This window comes from Pseudophryne corroboree, chromosome 10 (genome assembly GCF_028390025.1).
Source record: "Pseudophryne corroboree isolate aPseCor3 chromosome 10, aPseCor3.hap2, whole genome shotgun sequence".
Taxonomy (NCBI): Eukaryota; Metazoa; Chordata; class Amphibia; order Anura; family Myobatrachidae; genus Pseudophryne; species Pseudophryne corroboree.
In genome coordinates this window covers 42,386,349-42,409,261 of record NC_086453.1, presented here as the reverse complement: position 1 = coordinate 42,409,261, position 22,913 = coordinate 42,386,349, and the positions used below count along the sequence as shown (strand labels likewise).

The following is a 22,913-nucleotide window of genomic DNA, read 5'->3' as shown; positions in this document are numbered from 1 at the left end:
GCGCGTGCACATCACAGAAGCGCGTGCGCCCCAGAGTTGGTGATAGGAGCGCCCTTGCGAGCGCGCCCAGACACAGATGGAGCCACGATTAGCATGGCTCCATCTGTACTTCCACCTCTCTCACAGAAATAGTCTCCTCAGCAATTACAGTATGTGCTCTTTAAAATCAGCCTCATCTAGTATCACATTTCGGGCATCTTGTGGTAGTATGATGCTTGCTCCATCAGCTTTCACCTGCCGAGTAAACTGGGCCTCTGTATGCGATATCTCAGTAGCATATTCAACATTGACAGTAAATATTTGGATATAGTGTTGGCGCTCATCATATATATATATATATATATATATATATATATAATTAGGTCACAAATGAGGGAATGATGTGTATTTGTAGAAATGTGTTGATATTGTACAGTATGTGTGCTGAATAAGGGATGGATGCCAAAGTACTATAAAATGTCAGGTTGTGTTTATTCAACCAGACTCTAAAGAAAAGTCACAGTGCTATCTGGTATATTTGTGATTTTGAAAGTCAAAGCAGTGTTACTGCCAACAGGGGCCTCAATGATATAGGTATCAGAGAGTCTTTTAGGAACCCCTTTCAACATAGGCCCCTAATCCCAGAGCCTATGTCCCATGTAGGTGACTACACTTGACCTTGCTGTAGTTCATAATTTCCAGTAAAAGTACTTAGGTATTAAGGAGTGTGTGGAAGTAAGTGGTGGCGTCCGGCTCTGCACTCTCTAATTTCTGTTAAGTCTCTGGCAAGGACGTCCTCTACTCCACTGTATGGTGTGTGCCGCTGCCGTGGTCCCTCTGTCGCACAGATGTGCTGCGATTCTTGCAAGTGTTTGGAGCCGTGAGACTAGCACTTGAAACTGATGCTGTTGATGTGCCATGAATGCGGCCTCCATCTCTCAAAACCTTCTAAGGTATGTTGGCACCCGTCTGTCTCTCCCGGTATGCGACTTCTGGGTAAGGGTCACGTGGTTTGATATTGCGTGATGCTGCGATACCTTTGTCCTCTCCAGCCAGGGAGGACTCATGTAGTTGCGGCTGTTAGAGAGAGTTTTACACGGACATTACTAACGCGTTTCACCATAAGGATATCCGTGCAAATAATGAGTGTCGATTTAAAAGAATCCCTGTCCAATCACTGGGACATGGGCGTATCTTATTGGTGTAAATGCAGTCACTTTATGCAATGCAGCATTGCGGGGGTGTGGCTGATGAATTCTCTAGCATCCCGCTGATGTATACCTACATTGTGTACCTGTGATAGGTTGAACAGTGGTATATTGTCTCTTTTCAAAATAAATGACTGAACTATTATGAGACAGTCTGAAGTTTACTGTTTTCTTATCCGTGTTATTACTGCACATGTCCAATGTACAGTATCTATATATTGAACAATCCTTGTGATCTAGTCTATATATATATATATATATATAAAATCACATATACAGAGGCATTAGGAAGTTGAATTAAAAAGGGATAGCTGGTCATTGTTACGTATTAGTGATTACTTTCAGATGTAAGTGTAGAGAGCTAAGGGGGAGGAGAACAAGGGAAAGAGAGCTAGAGAGGGCAGGAGGAGAGGGTAATGGTGGTGAATCTAAATATACTGACATGGGGAATATAAGAATGGAACAATATGCATGAACGGATAATCAGAAAGTGAATGGATGATGACACCTTTTACTTCGGGTGTCTGATAGTATATATCTTCTCATCTCTCTACCCCCCCCCCCCCCCCCCCCACACACACACACACAGTAAAATCCACCACTCAGGTCAGTGTCGGTGAAGCCGACTACACTGGCTTCAATGTGACAGGTAGTGATTTTCTATTGGAAGTCCTACCTGACAGTCACAGACAAACAGGTCAGTCCCATTGGGAGGTGTATCCAGGGCCATCCTAACAGCAGTGTAGGCCCCTGGGCAAAGCAATGCACTGGTGCCCCCTACCCATCCTCCAGCGGTAGGGATGGACGGTGCTATCAGGGGCTGCTTTGATGTGATAGGGGTGGGGTGTGCTCAGCATGTAGGACCTGGAGCAGTAATTTCTGCTAATTACTCTTTTTCTGAAAATACGGTGGGAGAAAGGGCAGGAGGGAGTACAATAAACTGTAGAAGGGGGCATTGGGCTGAATGAAGGGGCCCCAGTACATGACTTCCATGGTGGTAAGGGGTGTTTAATATGCAGGGGAGGGGTAAATAGTGGAGTGGGCTTAATATTTATAATTTTCCAGTGGGAGGGCAGCTTGCTTGACTACAGATATCTCCAGTTCCTGGATATAGATTTCTTAGCTTTCAATGGGATAATAAACTAGAGAGTCTCACCTTTCAAGAGGTTCGGGGGACTTGGGGATCAGGAGCCAGAGCAATCCACCAATGAAAATATAAAACTGCATACCAGGCGTGTGGATCTGGAGCAGGAACCAGCTGCTGGAAGGCTGATATCTCTGGTTCTGGGCACAGTAGAGACAATCTGCTAGTGTTGACCGAAAGGGGAGAGTCACAGATTTTGGAGTTTACCCTGAGAAAAACTTTAAGTTAGACAGAACATTAGATATCTGGCTGGGAGGAGCAATTATTAGGCTTGGATGCGGACCACTGCTTTGAAGTCGGATATCTCCGGTTCCCCAGGTCAGATATTCAAAAATCTGTTACCTCTGGAAAAAGGGGACCCTCAGCTATCACCCTGCGGCCCTTATACTCCTGGGGACCTTGAACAACTGCCCATTGAGCTCATACAAAAAGAAGGCCATGTCTGTGTGTAATTAATGATCACCCCTCTGCTTGTCTTGTATCATAAAACACCCCTCATAACAGTCTCTGTTTTAGCAGTGCCTATTGCAAAATATAAATGCAAGAGAAAGATGAAGTAACCATGAGTGAGGTGGATGCAGAGGTGTAAGACATGATGGCACACCGATCGTTTGAAAGTGCGAGCTCCTGTGCCTAGAGAAGTAAAAAAAAAAATTTTTATAAAAACTAAGCTGCATACCTCTCAACTGTCCCAATTTTCGCCGGACAGTCCCATTTTTTGGATGCTGTACCTCTGCTCCTCCCGTGGACCACAATGTCCCACGGTGGGTAGGCAGTTGGGACGACCCCTGCCACTCACTGTTCTGCTTAGCAGCATCTATTTACAGGTGAGAGGGAGAGGTGGCATGGGTAGTTGCTCCCAGAGTACTGGACATGCCCCCACAGTGGGGAAAACAGGGATGTGGCTCGTGATAGCGACATTCCAGCAAGGCCATGCCTCCTTTTTCTGAGCACCGCCCCCCCCTTTTGGGCGCATGCGACTTTGCTGTGCGCATGACTCCCAATTTCAATGTCAAGCATGATGGGAAGTACTGTATGAAACTGGAATAAAATGTAGGCATTTAAATTATTTGGTGTTTTTATTAATTTAGTGTATTATGTGCGAAACCACCGAAATAACATAAATGAACTGCAGCAGATATCCTGGTGTTATTTTCTACAAAAATATATTATCTCAATGCAGTAAATCCTCAGTGTTTGATACTGTAATTATTGTATTTTGTATCTTCACCCCCACCAGCCCCTTGTTCAGCACTTCCGGATGAGTTGGCTATTTGTAAGAATATGGATTTGAAATTTATTGCTGGCATTGGAGCTGGTAAAATCCTTCTAATGATCCTTATTTTACTGGGACTTCTATATTTTCCAAAGAAATGCATGAAGACAAAACAATTAGGTAAATGCTTATGTGTTCTATTAACACACACACACACACACACACACACACACACACACACACACACACACACACACACACGTATTTGGAATTATTTGCAATTGCATTCATTAATTGTACATTACACATCTGCATACAGTAGATGTGTAGTTATTTACTGCCATGTACAGTATGTATAGTTTTGTATTATGTTTTTTCTTTACTCTTGTTTGAAATGTATGTCCTGTTTTGTTTATACTATACTTTTTATGAACTTGTTGTGCCATATCAATAAGGGATAAAATAATAATAATAATAATAATAATAATAATAATAATAATAATAATAGATATTTGCTACATGGACTTTTTAATTTGCTGTATTTTCTGAAGTATTATATTCAGTACATACTTCCTGTAGGATAAGCCCTCTGAGAAAGAGAAGAACAGTGAAAACAAGTATATCCTTCAAATTAGCACAGAACTATACAGTATGGGGTAAATTTACTAAGGTGGGAGATTTTTAGAACTGGTGATGTTGCCCATAGCAACCAATCAGATTGTATCTATTATCTTCTAGTAGCAGCTAGACAAATGTTAAGTAGAATCTGATTGGTTGCTATGGGCAACATCACCAGTTCTAAAAAACTCCCACCTTAGTAAATTTACCCCTATGTTTGTGGGTGTAGCCATGAAAGTGGTCACATTGAGCGTTGCTGTTGGCAATCAGAGTCTTTAAACTCCTGAGGCCAAGGACCAGCATTCGGGAAGAGATGTTATGGTCCACCCTTGGAAGAACAACCCAAAGATGCTGGGCCAAACACAATATTGCAGAACCAGGTTACAGCAAGAAAAATTTGGGGTAAAGTTGTGAGGTTCAGTGTATGACGTGGTTATGGCTTCATAAATCAAGATGACACCAAGAGAGATGTTTGTGGACTTAATTCTGATTTGTATGCAAACCAGATGGTTTGCGCACAAATCTAAAGGTTTGGAGTCTGCATGTGCAGAATGGGTAATGCATGATCATTCCCACTCCCCCCTTAGCTGCAGCATGATTAACTGAGGGGTGAAGCATGGGTGGTGACTGGGACCATTCTAGAAAACAGAACGTATGGCCCCCATTTAAAAGGCATGCCTAGGTTCTGCATCATCATATGCAGACTTCTTGGACCCTACAGAAGAAGTCAGGTGGCCAGTCTGATAAACTTCAGCTCATGCAGGCTGGCTACGTGCTATGACCATCATGACCCATGGTCGCGATAGTCGCAATGGTTATCTGATGCTGCGCCTTTAGATGCAGCTCCCAGATCACAGATGCATGCAGCAGGTGTCTATTTCCTACAGATGCCTCATGCTGCATTTGAATTGTTATTGTATGGTATTGTGCAACCACTTCATTGCAGCTATGCAATGCCAACCAATCTGAATCATGCCCTTTGTATACTACATAGCCATCCAAAAGAAAAATCCTAACTGTAGTTCCAAAGTCTGAAAGGAGGAGAACCTGTTGAATTGAATGTGGTAAATGGAGAGAAGGGTGTAAAGTCCGCTAATGTGAATGGTCCTGGAGGTGTTCCATTGCAAGGCAGTAGATATGCAGTGGATCACGACCATCGCTGGCTTTATCCAACCCACAGATGGTATTATCAACAGTGGCAAAATAGCAGATGTTACAAGGCCCCATGTCAATGGAGAAAGCAACATGGACACCCAACACAGTTTTCTGTTACCTCTAGGAGGTGCTTACTACATTTGGCGTCACAAACAGGATACCATCATTGACCAAAGAAAGCTTCACCCCCTACCCCTAACAAGATGTCTTAGACAGATCACCAAGATGGCCTAGGAGTGGTGCCATAGAGAAAAATTTAAGTCATAAATACTATTTCACCTATTACTATGCCTTATTATATTTGGGTACCATGATAACCTGAATAATTTCCTAATATAATGACTTAACTTTTAGTACATGCTTGTTCTCATTATACAGAGTTTACCTAGCTGTTTTGTTAGGCTTTATTCTTTCTAAAACCTCATATCCCCTAATACATGTACAGTATATCATTTAACAGCACTTATTGCTACAACCAGGGCCGCAACTAAGTGGGCATGTGACCTGGGCACTGGATTGGAGGGGCACCAAGACAGTCAGTTGAACCCCCCCAAGACAGTCAGTTGAATCCAGTAGTGGTTGCTTAGAGCCCGGCGGAGCTCAGGCTCCAGACTCTTGTATCTGCCACCCAGCAAGGAGCCGGGCACAATGCTTCGCAGTGAAGAAACTCAAAATAAACTGCAACTCCCAGCAGCCCTTGCTGCCAGAAGCAAGGGCTGTCAGGAGCTGTAGTTTACTTTCAGTTTCTTTGTAGAGCGGTGCACCCAGCACCCAGGTGTGTGACTATGCATACCTCCCAACTGTACCAATTTTTGCGGGACAGTCCCATTTTTCTGGGACTGCCCCGCTGTCCCACCCATGGGCAGCAGTGTCCCGCGGTGGTGGTGGGGGGGTGCAGTTGGGAGGCTCCTGTCATCGCTGCCCTGCTTAGCAGAGCATCTGTAAATAGACGCTGTGTGCATGCGCACAGCATCTATTCAGTGAATACAGAGGGAGAGGGGGCATGCCAGCGGCTTACAGAGCGCTGGTCATGCCCCCTTCAGTGACGACAAATGGGGGCGTGACTCGCGATCACGGCACTGCCACGAGGCCACCACCCCTTTCATTTAGGTCATGCCCCCTTGTTGGTAGCTTCATACGGGAGTCCTGCTTATGAATCCCCAAATGTTGGGAGGTAAGCTATGTATCTGTATGTATCTGTGCTTGTGTGTGACTGTATGTATATTTGTGTGACCCTATATATGAATGTATACAGTTAAGTGACTTTATGTATATATGTGAGTGAATATATGCATGCGTGTTTGTGTTTAGGCGTGTTACAGTATGTGTGCATGTGTGTCATAGTATGTATGTGTATAGCTGTGTGATTTTATATATGTATGCATGCATGGGTTATTATCTTCTTTTCTTCAACTGTAGACCAAATATATTAAAATTATTAGCATCCCCTCCGCAAGAAGTTTTACAGCAGATACTAGCCCTTTGCATGGAGTTGTTAGTGGGTCCACACACACACACACACATATATATATATATATATATATATACGTGCAAAGTAGGTGGCACTCAGAGACTTGAGGAAAGATGCAAATGGTGCTTTAATTTGACGTTTCGGGCATCAACCCGTCATCAGGAGTAACAAACAGTGTGTGACATATATATTTATATATATATATATATGTGTGTGTATACTAGAGATGTGCACTTGAAATTTTTCGGGTTTTGTGTTTTGGTTTTGGGTTCGGTTCCGCGGCCGTGTTTTGGGTTCGACCGCGTTTTGGCAAAACCTCACCGAATTTTTTTTGTCGGATTCGGGTGTGTTTTGGATTCGGGTGTTTTTTTCAAAAAACACTAAAAAACAGCTTAAATCATAGAATTTGGGGGTCATTTTGATCCCAAAGTATTATTAACCTCAAAAACCATAATTTCCACTCATTTTCAGTCTATTCTGAACACCTCACACCTCACAATATTATTTTTAGTCCTAAAATTTGCACCGAGGTCGCTGGATGACTAAGCTAAGCGACCCTAGTGGTCGACACAAACACCTGGCCCATCTAGGAGTGGCACTGCAGTGTCACGCAGGATGGCCCTTCCAAAAAACACTCCCCAAACAGCACATGACGCAAAGAAAAAAAGAGGCGCAATGAGGTAGCTGTGTGAGTAAGCTAAGCGACCCTAGTGGCCGACACAAACACCTGGCCCATCTAGGAGTGGCACTGCAGTGCCACGCAGGATGGCCCTTCCAAAAAACACTCCCCAAACAGCACATGACGCAAAGAAAAAAAGAGGCGCAATGAGGTAGCTGTGTGAGTAAGATAAGCGACCCTAGTGGCCGACACAAACACCGGGCCCATCTAGGAGTGGCACTGCAGTGTCATGCAGGATGGCCCTTCCAAAAAACACTCCCCAAACAGCACATGACGCAAAGAAAAAAAGAGGCGCAATGAGGTAGCTGTGTGAGTAAGATAAGCGACCCTAGTGGCCGAGCTTGAGTCTTTTCATTTTTCTAGCGAGAGGCTGAGTGCTTCCATCCTCATGTGAAGCTGAACCACTAGCCATGAACATAGGCCAGGGCCTCAGCCGTTCCTTGCCACTTCGTTTGGTAAATGGCATATTGGCAAGTTTACGCTTCTCCTCCGACAATTTTATTTTAGATTTTTGAGTCCTTTTTTTACTGATATTTGGTGTTTTGGATTTTACATGCTCTGTACTATGACATTGGGCATCGGCCTTGGCAGACGACGTTGCTGGCATTTCATCGTCTCGGCCATGACTAGTGGCAGCAGCTTCAGCACGAGGTGGAAGTCGATCTTGATCTTTCCCTATTTTTGGAACCTCAACATTTTTGTTCTCCATATTTTAATAGGCACAACTAAAAGGCACCTCAGGTAAACAATGGAGATGGATGGATACTAGTATACTTATGGATGACGAGCGACTGCCGACACAGAGGTAGATACAGCCGTGGACTACCGTACTGTGTCTGCTGCTAATATAGACTGGATGATAATGAGATAAAATTAAAATATATATATATCACACTAGTACTGCAGCCGGACAGGTATATATTATGTAATGACGGACCTGCTGGACACTGTCTGTCAGCACTGCAGACTCCTAAAGTAAGCTACTAGTATCAAGAAGATAGAAAAAAAAAAAACCACGGGTAGGTGGTATACAATTATGGATGGACGAGCGACTGCCGACACAGAGGTAGCTACAGCCGTGGACTACCGTACTGTGTCTGCTGCTAATATAGACTGGATGATAATGAGATAAAATTAAAATATATATATATATCACACTAGTACTGCAGCCGGACAGGTATATATTATGTAATGACGGACCTGCTGGACACTGTCTGTCAGCACTGCAGACTCCTAAAGTAAGCTACTAGTATCAAGAAGATAGAAAGAAAAAAAAAACACAGGTAGGTGGTATACAATTATGGATGGATGAGCGACTGCCGACACAGAGGTAGCTACAGCCGTGGACTACCGTACTGTGTCTGCTGCTAATATAGACTGGATGATAATGAGATAAAATTAAAATATATATATATATATCACACTAGTACTGCAGCCGGACAGGTATATATTATGTAATGACGGACCTGCTGGACACTGTCTGTCAGACTCAGCACTGCAGACTCCTAAAGTAAGCTACTAGTATCAAGAAGATAGAAAAAAAAAAAAAAACACGGGTAGGTGGTATACAATTATGGATGGACGAGCGACTGCCGACACAGAGGTAGCTACAGCCGTGGACTACCGTACTGTGTCTGCTGCTAATATAGACTGGATGATAATGAGATAAAATTAAAATATATATATATAGTACTGCAGCCGGACAGGTATATATTATGTAATGACGGACCTGCTGGACACTGTCTGCAGAATGCGTTTATAAAAACACCACACGACGAGTGTTTAACTTTTTCAGGCAGACAATCACAATATACTGGTGGTCAGCAGACAATCACAATACTGGTGGTCAGTGGTCACTGGTCAGTCACACTGGCAGTGGCACTCTGGCAGCAAAAGTGTGCACTGTACTTAAAATATGTACTCCTGCTATAACTGCTCCCCAGTCTCCCCCACAATTAAGCTGTGTGAGCAGTGAGCACTCAGCACAGTCAGATAATGATATACAGTATTACATATGATGCAGCACACTGGGCTGAGCACAGATATGGTATGTGACTGTGTCACACTGTGTATCGTTTTTTTTCAGGCAGAGAACGGATTAATTAAACTGGTGGTCACTGGTCACACTATCAGCAGCAAGTAGTACTCCTCCTAATAATATGCTCCCCAAAATTTGTGTCTCTCTCTAGTACTCTAGTCTAAACGGAGAGGACGCCAGCCACGTCCTCTCCCTATCAATCTCAATGTACGTGTGAAAATGGCGGCGACGCGCGGCTCCTTATATAGAATCCGAGTCTCGCGATATAATACGAGCCTCGCGAGAATCCGACAGCGGGATGATGACGTTCGGGCGCGCTCGGGTTAACCGAGCAAGGCGGGAAGATCCGAGTAGCTCGGCCCCGTGTAAAAAAACCTGAAGTTCGGGCGGGTTCGGATTCTGAGGAACCGAACCCGCTCATCTCTAGTGTATACATATATATATATATATATATATATATATATATACAATGCTCAAAAAAAAAAGGGAACACTAAAATAACACATCCTAGATCTGAATGAATGAAATATTCTTATTAAATACTTTGTTCTATACATAGTTGAATGTGCTGACAACAAAATCACACAAAAATGATCAATGGAAATCAAATTTATTAACCCATGGAGGTCTGGATTTGGAGTCACACTCAAAATTAAAGTGGAAAAACACACTACAGGCTGATCCAACTTTGATGTAATGTCCTTAAAACAAGTCAAAATGAGGCTCAGTAGTGTGTGTGGCCTCCACGTGCCTGTATGACCTCCCTACAATGCCTGGGCATGCTCCTGATGAGGTGGCGGATGGTCTCCTGAGGGATCTCCTCCCAGACCTGGACTAAAGCATCCGCCAACTCCTGGACAGTCTGTGGTGGATGGAGCGAGACATGATATCCCAGATGTGCTCAATTGGATTCAGGTCTGGGGAACGGGCGGGCCAGTCCATAGCATCAATGCCTTCGTCTTGCAGGAACTGCTGACACACTCCAGCCACATGAGGTCTAGCATTGTCTTGCATTAGGAGGAACCCAGGGCCAACTGCACCAGCATATGATCTCACAAGGGGTCTGAGGATCTCATCTTGGTACCTAATGGCAGTCAGGCTACCTCTGGCGAGCACATGGAGGGCTGTACGGCCCCCAAAGAAATGCCACCCCACACCATTACTGACCCACTGCCAAACCGGTCATGCTGGAGGATGTTGCAGGCAGCAGAACGTTCTCCTTGCCGTCTCCAGACTCTGTCACGTCTGTCACATGTGCTCAGTGAGAACCTGCTTTCATCTGTGAAGTGCACAGGGCGCCAGTGGCAAATATGCCAATCTTGGTGTTCTCTGGCAAATGCCAAACGTCCTGCACGGTGTTGGGCTGTAAGCACAACCCCCACCTGTGGACGTCGGGCCCTCATACCACCCTCATGGAGTCTGTTTATGATCGTTTGAGTAGACACCTGCACATTTGTGGCTTGCTGGAGGTCATTTTGCAGGGCTCTGGCAGTGCTCCTCCTGTTCCTCCTTGCACAAAGGCGGAGGTAGCGGTCCTGCTGCTGGGTTGTTGCCCTCCTACTGCCTCCTCCTCGTCTCCTGATGTACTGGCCTGTATATTTATGTATATTTATTTTTATTTATTATCAGTTTCTAATATAGCACAGCAAATTCCGTTGCATATATATGTATTTATATATATATATCTGAATGGGCCCCAGCAATATCACTGTATGGGGCCCCAAGATTTCTGTTGCTGACACTGCTAATAACGCCTGTTGCCCAAACGGCACATCACTCAATAATCACTTGCTTACTTTACAGTTTTCCACAAGAAACGTGCATCATCACACTACGATCAGATTCATATAAATCACACAATGAAACAGGAAGATATAACACCAACTCAGTCAGCATAAAAAGCCACCAAACATATACTAAGGGTAACCACAAGGACATTACTTATAGCGGTTAAAACGCCACCGTGTTCACCCTGGGGGAGCCATGCTAGACTGTCTAATTAGCCATGACTTAATAAAGGTCAAAACCGGAAGTAGAGAGGGGGTAATTCTGAGTTGATCGCAGCAGCAAGTAGGTTAGCAATTGGGCAAAACCATGTGCACTGCGGGGGGGTCAGATGTAACGTGTGCAGAGAGAGTTAGATTTGGGTGGGTTATTTTGTTTCTGTGCAGGGTAAATACTGGCTGCTTTATTTTTACACTGCAATTTAGATTTCAGTTTGAATACACCCCACCCAAATCTATCTCTCTCTGCACATGTTATATCTTCAACACCTGCAGTGCAGATGGTGTTGCCCATAAGCGAACAAAATTGCTGCTACAATCAGGTCTGAATTAGGCCCAGTGTCAGTGAGAGATAGAGAGAGGTAGACAGTGTCAAGTAGAGAGGGCAAGACAGTGTCAGGGATGAGAAAGAAAGAGCGAGAGAGAGAGAAACAGTGTCAAGGAGAGGAAGAGAGAGAGAGACATTGTCACGAAGAGAGGGAGAGAAGGATTGAGAGACACTGTCAAGGACAGAGGGAGAGACACAGTGTCAGGGAGAAAGTGAGAAATAGACAGTGTTAGGGAAAGAGACAGTGTCAGGGCGAGAGATAGAGAGAGTGTCAGGGAGATAGAGAAAGGGGAGAGGGAACGAAAGACAGTGCCAGGGAGAGAGAGAAAGGGAGAATGACAGTGTCAGGAAGAAAGACAGTGTCAAGTAGAGATTGAGAGTATCAGGGAGAGAGGAGTGAGAGATAGACAGAGTCAGGGGGAGAGAGAGAGACAGTGTCAGGGAGAGAGAGCTAGTAACATAGTAACATAGTAACTAAGGTTGAAAAAAGACAATTGTCCATCGAGTACAGAGTGTCAGAGAGGGAAAGAGAGACAGTGTCAGGGGGAGAGGGGGGGGGGGGGGGGAAGAAAGACAGCGCCAGGGAGAGAGAGGGAGAAAGACAGTGTCAGAAAGAAAGACAGTGCTACGGAGACAGTGTCAAGGAAAGAGAGACAGTGTCATAGAGAGAGAGACACAGACAGTATCAACAAGACAAAGAGAGAAGGATAGGGAGACAGTGTCAAGGAGAGAGGGAGATAGTGTCAGAGAGAAACAGTGTCAGGGAAAGAGAGAGTGTCATGGAGAGAGAGAGAGAGAGAGGAGGGTAGAAACACAATGCCAGGGAGGGAAAGAAAGAAAGAAAGAAAGAAAGAAAGAAAGAAAGAAAGAAAGAAAGAAAGAAAGAAAGAAAGAAAGAAAGACAGTGCCAGGAAGTAAAACAGTGTAAAGGAAAGAGAAAGAAAGTGTCAGAGAGAGAGAGAGACATTGTCAAGGAAAGAGACAGTCTGATAGAGAGGGAGAGACAGTGTCAAGGACAAAGGGAGAGACAGTGTCAAAGAAAGAGAGAGGAAGAGAGAGAAAGTGTCATGGAAAGTGCGAGGGAGACAGTGTCAGGGGGAGAGAAAGACAGTGTCAGGGAGAGAGGAAGACAAGGAGAGAGAGACAGTGTCAGGAGGAGAGAGTGTCAGGATGAGAATCAGTCTCAGAGAGAGAGTGGGAGAAAGACAGTGTCAGGGAGAGAGAGAGACAGGGATAGAGAGAAAGCGATGGAGAGGAGCAAGAGAGAGAAAACTATCTGACTGCAGCACAGGTCACGGGCATTAGGCCCGTGAACCGTGGCACTGCTCTGCTGCTGGGAGCTGGCCAGGCTGGGGCAATGGTTGCTGCAATGTGCCCCCTGCTACATCCTCCATGACTGCAGCCTCCAGTAGGGGGGGGGGGGGTTGCTCTTGGCAGCGGCTGTTTTGTCTATCGGGCATGGGCGTAGGGGGAGCGGTGGGCATGGAAGCAGCCCAGGCCCTACAGCAGCTGCACATGTGGTAGTTACCCCACTGGAAGTAGGTATCTGGCAGGCTGTAACAGGAAGAAAAAAAAATCCTGTGTACACCTGTACAGCAGATCATGTGAGTCGATGGGCTATTTTGATAGGAGGCCTGGATCTGCAACTCCATCCACCCTATTGCTAATCTGAGGGGGAGAGAGGGAGGGAGACACAGTGCAAAGGAGAGAGGGAGAGAGAGACAGTGTCATGGAGAGTGAGACAGTGTCAGGGGGAGAGAGACAGTGTCAGAGATTGAGACAGTGTTAAGAAGAGAGATAGAGACAGTGTCAGAGTGAGACAGTGTCAGGGAGGGAGAGAGAGAGAGGGAGAGAGAGTCAAGGAGAGAGTGTCAGAGAGAGGGAGAGAGAGACAGACAGTGTCAAGGAGAGAAAGTGGGAGAGAGACAGTGTCAGGGAAAGAGAGAGGGAGAGAGACAGTGTCATGGAGAATGAGAGTGTCAGGGGGAGAGAGACAGTGTCAGGGAGAGAGAGACATTGTCAGAGAGGGAGAAAGAGACAGTGTCAGGGAGAGAGGAAGAGAGAGGGAAATAGAGACAGATTCAGTGTGAAAGAGAGAGAGAGTGTGTCAGGGAGAGAGAAAGTGAGGGAGAGGAGCAAGAGAGAGAGAGAGAAAAAAAAACACTGCCTGACCACAGCACAGGTCTTTGATGGGGGCGAGCACTTTATGTCATCAGGCCCGTAAATCACGGCACTGCTCTGTTGCTGTGAGCTGGCCAGGCTGGGGACAATGGTTGCTGCAGTATGCTTCCCTGCTACATCCTCCACGGCTGCAGCCTCTGGGGGAGGGGGTTTGCTATTGGCGGTAGCCGTTCTGTCCAGCGGGCGTGGGTGTTGGGGGAGCTGCGGGACCTGGAAACAGCCCGGACCCCATAGCAGCTGCACACATGGTAGTTATGACACTGGCAGGTGGCCTTGGTCAGATGGCTCTGGCAGGCTGTAACAGGAAACATACATTTTCCTGTGTATATCTGCATAGCAGATCCTCTGGGCGCTTGGAGCTGCAACTCCATACGCCACACTGTTAATCCAGCCCTGGTTGTACTTGAAAAGTATTTTACAATTTATATGTATTTTATCAGGTAATACTTTTGGTATATTTTCCAGGGAATGAACGCAATGAGCATGAAGAAGCAGAACCTACTTATCAGGTATGAAATGGCATGATAATAATAGAGATGAGCGCCTGAAATTTTTCGGGTTTTGTGTTTTGGTTTTGGGTTCGGTTCCGCGGCCGTGTTTTGGGTTCGAACGCGTTTTGGCAAAACCTCACCGAATTATTTTTGTCGGATTCGGGTGTGTTTTGGATTCGGGTGTTTTTTTCCAAAAACACTAAAAAACAGCTTAAATCATAGAATTTGGGGGTCATTTTGATCCCAAAGTATTATTAACCTCAAAAACCATAATTTACACTCATTTTCAGTCTATTCTGAATACCTCACACCTCACAATATTATTTTTAGTCCTAAAATTTGCACCGAGGTCGCTGTGTGAGTAAGATAAGCGACCCTAGTGGCCGACACAAACACCGGGCCCATCTAGGAGTGGCACTGCAGTGTCACGCAGGATGTCCCTTCCAAAAAACCCTCCCCAAACAGCACATGACGCAAAGAAAAAAAGAGGCGCAATGAGGTAGCTGTGTGAGTAAGATTAGCGACCCTAGTGGCCGACACAAACACCGGGCCCATCTAGGAGTGGCATTTTTGTTCTCCATATTTTAATAGGCACAACTAAAAGGCACCTCAGGTAAACAATGGAGATGGATGGATTGGATACTAGTATACAATTATGGACGGGCTGCCGAGTGCCGACACAGAGGTAGCCACAGCCGTGAACTACCGCACTGTACTGTGTCTGCTGCTAATATATAGACTGGTTGATAAAGAGATAGTATACTCGTAACTAGTATGTATGTATAAAGAAAGAAAAAAAAACCACGGTTAGGTGGTATATACAATTATGGACGGGCTGCCGAGTGCCGACACAGAGGTAGCCACAGCCGTGAACTACCGCACTGTACTGTGTCTGCTGCTAATATATAGACTGGTTGATAAAGAGATAGTATACTCGTAACTAGTATGTATGTATAAAGAAAGAAAAAAAAACCACGGTTAGGTCACTGGTATATACAATTATGGACGGGCTGCCGAGTGCCGACACAGAGGTAGCCACAGCCGTGAACTACCGCACTGTACTGTGTCTGCTGCTAATATATAGACTGGTTGATAAAGAGATAGTATACTCGTAACTAGTATGTATGTATAAAGAAAGAAAAAAAAACCACGGTTAGGTCACTGGTATATACAATTATGGACGGGCTGCCGAGTGCCGACACAGAGGTAGCCACAGCCGTGAACTACCGCACTGTACTGTGTCTGCTGCTAATATATAGACTGGTTGATAAAGAGATAGTATACTCGTAACTAGTATGTATGTATAAAGAAAGAAAAAAAAACCACGGTTAGGTCACTGGTATATACAATTATGGACGGGCTGCCGAGTGCCGACACAGAGGTAGCCACAGCCGTGAACTACCGCACTGTACTGTGTCTGCTGCTAATATATAGACTGGTTGATAAAGAGATAGTATACTCGTAACTAGTATGTATGTATAAAGAAAGAAAAAAAAACCACGGTTAGGTCACTGGTATATACAATTATGGACGGGCTGCCGAGTGCCGACACAGAGGTAGCCACAGCCGTGAACTACCGCACTGTACACTGGTTGATAAAGAGATAGTAGTATACTCGTAACAACTAGTATGACTGACTATGACGGTATAAAGAATGAAAAAAAAACCACGGTTAGGTGGTATATATTATAATAATAATACAATTATGGATGGACGGACTGCCTGCCGACTGCCGACACAGAGGTAGCCACAGCCGTGAACTACCGCACTGTACACTGGTTGATAAAGAGATAGTAGTATACTCGTAACAACTAGTATGACACTATGACGACGGTATAAAGAATGAAAAAAAAACCACGGTTAGGTGGTATATATTATAATAATAATACAATTATGGATGGACGGACTGCCTGCCGACTGCCGACACAGAGGTAGCCACAGCCGTGAACTACCGCACTGTACACTGGTTGATAAAGAGATAGTAGTATACTCGTAACAACTAGTATGACACTATGACGACGGTATAAAGAATGAAAAAAAAACCACGGTTAGGTGGTATATATTATAATAATAATACAATTATGGATGGACGGACTGCCTGCCGACTGCCGACACAGAGGTAGCCACAGCCGTGAACTACCGCACTGTACACTGGTTGATAAAGAGATAGTAGTATACTCGTAACAACTAGTATGACACTATGACGACGGTATAAAGAATGCAAAAAAAACCACAGTTAGGTGGTATATATTATAATAATAATACAATTATGGATGGACGGACTGCCTGCCGACTGCCGACACAGAGGTAGCCACAGCCGTGAACTACCGCACTGTACACTGGTTGATAAAGAGATAGTAGTATACTCGTAACAATTAGGATGACACTATGACGGTATAAAGAATGAAAAAAAAACCACGGTTAGGTGGTAGGTATATAATAATAAATAATACAATTCTGGTCGGACGGACTGCCTGCCGTGTGCCGACACAGAGGTAGCCACAGCCGTGAACTACCGCACTGTACACTGGTTGATAAAGAGATAGTAGTATACTCGTAACAATTAGGATGACACTATGACGGTATAAAGAATGAAAAAAAAACCACGGTTAGGTGGTAGGTATATAATAATAAATAATACAATTCTGGTCGGACGGACTGCCTGCCGTGTGCCGACACAGAGGTAGCCACAGCCGTGAACTACCGCACTGTACACTGGTTGATAAAGAGATAGTAGTATACTCGTAACAATTAGGATGACACTATGACGGTATAAAGAATGAAAAAAAAACCACGGTTAGGTGGTAGGTATATAATAATAAATAATACAATTCTGGTCGGACGGACTGCCTGCCGTGTGCCGACACAGAGGTAGCCACAGCCGTGAACTACCGCACTGTACACTGGTTGATAAAGAGATAGTAGTATACTCGTAACAATTAGGATGACACTATGACGGTATAAAGAATGAAAAAAAAACCACGGTTAGGTGGTAGGTATATAATAATAAATAATACAATTCTGGTCGGACGGACTGCCTGCCGTGTGCCGACACAGAGGTAGCCACAGCCGTGAACTACCGCACTGTACTGTGTCTGCTGCTAATATAGACTGGTTGATATTTAAAGAGATATTAGTAGTATACAACAATACTATACTGGTGGTCAGGCACTGGTCACCACTCCTGCAGCAAAAGTGTGCACTGTTAATTAATATAATTGTACTCCTGGCTCCTGCTAACAACCTGCAGTGCTCCCCAGTCTCCCCCACAATTAATTATAAGCTTTTAATTTATACATTGATGACTGTGCAGCACACTGGGCTGAGCTGAGTGCACACAGACTGAGTCACACTGTGTGACTGACTGTGCTGTGTATCGTTTTTTTTTTCAGGCAGAGAACGGATATAGCAGAGAGAAGTGAACGGATATATTATATTAAATAAAAGTTAACTAGCAACTGCACTGGTCACTGACTGTGGTAAACTAACTCTGTCTGCGACTCTGCACAATCTCTCTCTATCTAATCTATCTATCTCTATTCTAATGGAGAGGACGCCAGACACGTCCTCTCCCTATCAATCTCAATGCACGAGTGAAAATGGCGGCGACGCGCGGCTCCTTATATAGAATCCGAGTCTCGCGATAGAATCCGAGCCTCGCGAGAATCCGACAGCGTCATGATGACGTTCGGGCGCGCTCGGGTTAACCGAGCAAGGCGGGAAGATCCGAGTCGCTCGGACCCGTGGAAAAAAAAGTGAAGTTCGTGCGGGTTCGGATTCAAAGAAACCGAACCCGCTCATCTCTAGATAATAACAGGTGTAATAGGATCAGTACTAATTTTCAATACTATATTATAATAAAACTTTAGTTATAACATATAGTGTTCTTACAGTAACATAGTAACATAGTACCTAAGGTTGAAAAAAGACAATTGTCCATCGAGTTCAACCTATTTGTGGTCTCCTATGCAGTCTTATTATAGGACTAGTTATTTATGTTAGGACTAGTTATAGTAACTATAATGCGTTCTTAAGCACCATAACCCTGAATATCTTTATCCAATAGGAATTTATCTAACCCATTCTTAAAGGGTTCCGGTATAAAAGATAGACAGTGTCTAGTTAGACAGTCAATAGATAGACACCATATGTTAGACAGACATTAGGTCGACAAGGTCAAAAGGTCGACATGAAAAAGGTAGACAGTACAAAAGGTCGACAGGGTCAAAAGGTCGACAAGAAAAAGGTAGACACCATGTTTTTTGCATATTTGTGGTTTGTGTGGATAGTTTTGTCATCTGGGACCCCCAATTGTAGAAAGGCATCCCCTCGCGGGGCTCGCTTCGCTCGCCATGCTTTGGGCTCGGTGGCTCGCTGCGCTCGTAACAAGGTATATATCCAACTCTATGCCGACATGGATAGAGAAGGTATGAAATAGTCCAAGAATATGTTACATTTAAAAAAAAAAAACATTTGTCTATCTTTTTTATGTCAACCATTTTCATGTCGACCTTTAGACCCTGTCGACCTTTTGTACTGTCTTCCTTTTTCATGTTGACCTTATGACCCTGTCAACCTAATGACTGTCTAACATATGGTGTCTATCTATTGACTGTCTAACTAGACACTGTCTATCTGTCAACTGGATACCCTAGGACACATTATTATTATTGAAGTCATTTTAAGGAATTTCTCTGATCTGACTCACAGAGGGGCAGATTTATTAAACCCGGTGTAGTGATAAAGTGGAAGGTGATAACGCACCAGCCAATCAGCTCCTAACTTCCATGTCACAGGCTGGGTTTGAAAAATGACAGTTAGGAGCTGACTGGCTGGTGCGTTATCACCTTCCACTTTATCACTTCACCGAGCTTAATAAATCTGCCCCACAATGAGATATTTTTACTTAGATTTAATAAAAATGTAAATTTAAGTATAGTGTATCACAACAAGGCAACGTCTGTCTCTCAATGTTTTGGGGGTACCAAGAAGAAAGAAAAAATATATAGTGCACACTGTATGTGAATATCATTCTTATTTTAAATGTATATTTACTCCCCCAGGCATAAAATGTAAAAAAAAAAAAAACCCTGATAGGAGCGCCATGGAGTGTATAGAAGAGAAGACTATGGGGGTCATTCCGAGTTGATCGCTCGCTAGGTTGTTTCGCTGCAGTGCAATCAAGTAAAAATTTGTCAAAACTGCACATGCGTATGCACCGCAATGCGCAGGTGCATCGTACGGGTACAAAGCGGTTCGTTGCTGAGTGATGGATTTAACGAAGAATCCATTCGCACAGCGGATCGCAAGGAGATTGACAGGAAGAAGGCGTTTGTGGGTGTCAACTGACCGTTTTCAGGGAGTGTTTGAAAAACGCAGGCGTGTCCATGCATTTGCAGGGCGGGTGTCTGACGTCAATTCCAGGACCAAAAAGATTGAAGTAATCGCAACGGCTGAGTAAGTCCAGAGCTACTCAGAAACTGCACAAACTGTTTTTACAGACCTCAGCTAAAAAGCCGTTCGCACACTTGCAAAGCGACAATACACTCCCCCATGGGTGGTGACTATGCGTTTGCACGGCTGCTAAAAGTAGCTAGCGAGCGATCAACTCAGAATGACCCCCAATATCATTAAATCCTGGTGCGCCGCTAAAAAAAAGTCTGTGCGGGATCTTAATACAGTCAAAAAAAGAGATAGAAAAAGTAAGCAGCGCTCACAAAAGCAGTGACATACTCTTCATTAAAATATCCAGGGAGACGGAAATAATCAATAAAATGTATTACACATTTATCAATGCAAATATTCAGTTTGACACATTAATATTAAAAGGTCAGAAACCATGTCACAGACTACTCCAATAGGATCAGTAGTGTCTTGCTATTAGCAAGAGAATAGGGAAGCTCACTGCTAGCAAAGGAATGGTTAATAACATGTCATGCACAAATGGATATCCTTGGTTCAAGGCTAGAAAAAAAAAGGAGTAACGCTGTAATAGGATGTATGCAGCTGATAAAAAGTGATACACTGTAGCTGTTGCTTATTCATAGACAGATGAAGCAGCCCAACCACACCAATAATGACTCTTTGTAGCAATTAGTTGCAATCACAATTAATAATTATCCACAATGGCCCTCATTCAGAGTTGTTCGCTCGCTAGCAGATTTTAGCAGCATTGCACACGCTAGGCCGCCGCCCTCTGGGAGTGTATCTTAGCTTAGCAGAATTGCGAACGAAAGATTTGCAGAATTGCGAATAGAAAATTCTTAGCAGTTTCTGAGTAGCTCGAGACTTACTCCTACACTGCGATCAGCTCAGCCTGTTTCGTTCCTGGTTTGACGTCACAAACACGCCCTGCGTTCGGCCAGCCACTCCCCCGTTTCTCCAGACACTCCCGCGTTTTATCCTGGCACGCCTGCGTTTTTCCACACACTCCCAGAAAACTGACAGTTTCCGCCCAGAAACACCCACTTCCTGTCAATCACACTCCGATCACTTCAACGATGAAAATTCTTTGTTCGGACGTGAGTAAATCTACTAAGTTTTGAGCTAAAATACTTAGCGCATGCGCACTGCGTACCATGCGCATACGCATTTTCGCCTTAATCGCTCCGTTGCGAAAATCGTAAACGAGCGAACAACTCGGAATGACCCCAAATATCAGTGAAGGACACAGGCTGTGAGAGTGGTTGACACAATGGTGGTCATTCCGAGTTGGTCGCTCGCTAGCAGTTTTTAGCAGCCATGCAAATGCTATGCCGCGTCCCACTGGGAGTGTATTTTAGCTTAGTAGAAGTGCGAACGAAAGGATCACAGAGCGGAGGCATCATTTTTTTTGTGTAGTTTTAGAGTAGCTCAATACCTACTCAGCGCTTGCGATGACTTCAGACTGTTCAGTTCCTGTTTTGAAGTCACAAACACGCCCTGCGTTCGCCCAGCCACGCCTGCGTTTTTCCTGGCACGCCTGCATTTTTCTGAACACTCCCTGAAAACGGTCAGTTGACACCCAGAAACGCCCACTTCATGTCAATCACTCTGCGGCCAGCAGTGTGTCTGAAAAGCTTTGCTAGAACCTGTGTGAAACTACATCGTTCGTTGTAATAGTACGTCGCGCGTGCGCATTGCACCGCATACGCATGCGCAGAAGTGCCTTTTTTTTGCCTCATAGCTGCACAGCGAACGAATACAGCTAGCGATCAACTTAGAATGACCACCAGTGTTTGAAAGCCACAATGAATGTAGCGGTGTAAGGTCTTATATTACCTCACAGGTGGCTTGGTAAACCTGAGCGTCCTCAGGTTAAGTCCGTTCTGTAGTCAATTCCCGTGGGTTCCTTATTAAGGCAGCACTGTGCGGTGAATGAGGCACTTCAGATATTCCACTGTATGTTCCTCTAGCTTGTACTCCGTGCAGGTTTCATACCAAGCAGTGGGAGTGGAGAGGGAGCGGCAGTGACCGTGCGGATTACACCGTGTAAGCAACAGATCTGGAATAATGGGAGGAGTGTAACGCGTTTCGGCACAGAATTACGTGACTTTCTCAAAGGCACTTCCCCAGGCATGCCTGATTTTTTGGCATAAAAGCTGGAACTTTTCTTTTCAGTAGATGTTTATTGTATAGTGTTCAATCCCAATTACACAACTCTTTCTAGCCTTTTTTTTCTGCAATAAAACATACTTAAAGTAGTGCAATAGTGATGAAACAGTGGCGGTTTCCATATAACCAATTTCACTCACAGGGCCTGATGTGTCTGTTGCCAGAGCCATGGCTACGATAATATGCAAACCCTAGTATCATCCTCCCCCTGGATCAGTTGACAGCATCTGAGTGTGCAAGCCCTGAGACAGCCACTATATTGCTGATATTCTGGCTGCCCCATCCACCATGGAGCGGCCAGGTTGGCACAGCAGGGGGCCTGGCATGGTGGATCGTGGCATGGTTAAATCACACTGTATGGGGGTAGAACAAGGGTCATGACTATGTCATCATGGCCCCACCCCCTAGCAAAGCAATGCCAAGATTACCAGCATTTAGAGGCAGGGGGCGGGCTCACAATGATGCAAATCAGCATTTATTGGGCCTAATTCTGAGTTGATCGCAGCAGCAAATATGTTAGCAGTTGGGCAAAACCATGTGCACTGCAGGGGGGCAGATATAACATGTGCAGAGAGAGTTAGATTTGGGTGGGGTGTGTTCAAACTGAAATCTAAATTGCAGTGTAAAAATAAAGCAGCCAGTGTTTACCCTGCACAGAAACAATATATATCCCACCCAAATCTAACTCTCTCTGCACATGTTATATCTGCCCCACCTGCACTGCACATGGTTTTGCCCGACTGCTAACAAATTTGCTCTTGCGATCAACTCTGAATTACCCCCATTGCGTCATCGGATCCCTGGACCAC

The 22,913-nt window shown here is 44.6% G+C and overlaps 1 long non-coding RNA gene across 1 annotated transcript in view; it reads left to right on the top strand.

The window, feature by feature from the left end:
- The first annotated feature begins 3,586 nt into the window (after positions 1–3,586).
- Positions 3,587–22,913, top strand: part of LOC134966982 (uncharacterized) — a 30,856-nt gene continuing 11,529 nt past the window's right edge. The window contains exons 1-2 of the long non-coding RNA XR_010188757.1: positions 3,587–3,727; positions 14,486–14,529. This is a non-coding gene — a long non-coding RNA (uncharacterized LOC134966982). The remainder of the gene's footprint in view (positions 3,728–14,485; positions 14,530–22,913) is intronic.